Source organism: Muntiacus reevesi, chromosome 2, assembly GCF_963930625.1.
Source record: "Muntiacus reevesi chromosome 2, mMunRee1.1, whole genome shotgun sequence".
In the NCBI taxonomy this organism is placed as follows: domain Eukaryota; kingdom Metazoa; phylum Chordata; class Mammalia; order Artiodactyla; family Cervidae; genus Muntiacus; species Muntiacus reevesi.
The window spans coordinates 140329533-140330526 of NC_089250.1; positions in this window are offsets into that span (position 1 = coordinate 140329533).

Genomic DNA, 994 nt, shown 5'->3' on the forward strand with positions numbered 1-994 from the left:
TGTTTACATATTTTTCTTTTACTGTGCTAAATTCAAATGGGAATTTTATTCTAGTGGGAAATATTTAGTTTTCAAACTTTTTTTTTCAGTGTTAGTGAATGCAAAATATAATGTGGGATTCCCCCCCCCCCAAAGTTATAGTTGAAATTTTGTTTGAGAAGGGTAGTACGTATTACAATTTAACTATGCTGGTAAAAAAAAGCCACAGAGAGAGTCCCTGGCTGTCCAGTGGTTAGGACTTCACCTTCCAATGCAGGGGGTAGGGGCTTGATCCCTGGTAGGGGAGCTAAAATCCTACATGCCTTGGGGCCCGAAGACCAGAACAAGCAATATTGTAACAAATTCAATAAAGACTTTAAAAATGGTCCACATCAAAAAATCTTGAAAAGACACAGAGAGGGTTATGTTCTTCAGTACCCTAATGACAATAAAACTGAAATGTGGTTGTGTTACGGTTAGATTCACCTGTGAATACAGAAGGGAGAGGAGGAACTATCTTGCCACTGTTTGCAGCACTATAAAAATATACTTTAAAAAAATTAATGCTAATGTTGAGATACATATTTTTTGCTTTTTTTTAAAAGCTATTTTAGAAAACTTCATGCTCCAGTTCCTCTAGTTGGTACCTTTTATGAGTTTTTTTTTTTAAACTTAGGTTATTTTGAGGGAAAACTTACTTGGAACCTCTATTGCCATAGCAGGAAATCTGAAAATAGAAACCTCTATCCTTCTTTCCTCCTGGCTGAGAGTTCGCTAAAGAAGGTTTTCCAAAACAGTATTCATTAATTCAAAGTTCTTAGTACAACTGGAAGAGTTAGTGTGACTTTTTCAATCCAGTTCCTGGTAAGGAGTTTTTCATTTTTTCCTACTTGTCCTTTTCCATTGAAAAGGGCCTGTTTGTCATTTACTTCAACTAATAGTTTAACTCTTCAGAGTTTACTGTCTTACTAAGTATTCAGCACAGATTGAAATGTAATTTTTAAGAATTTAATTT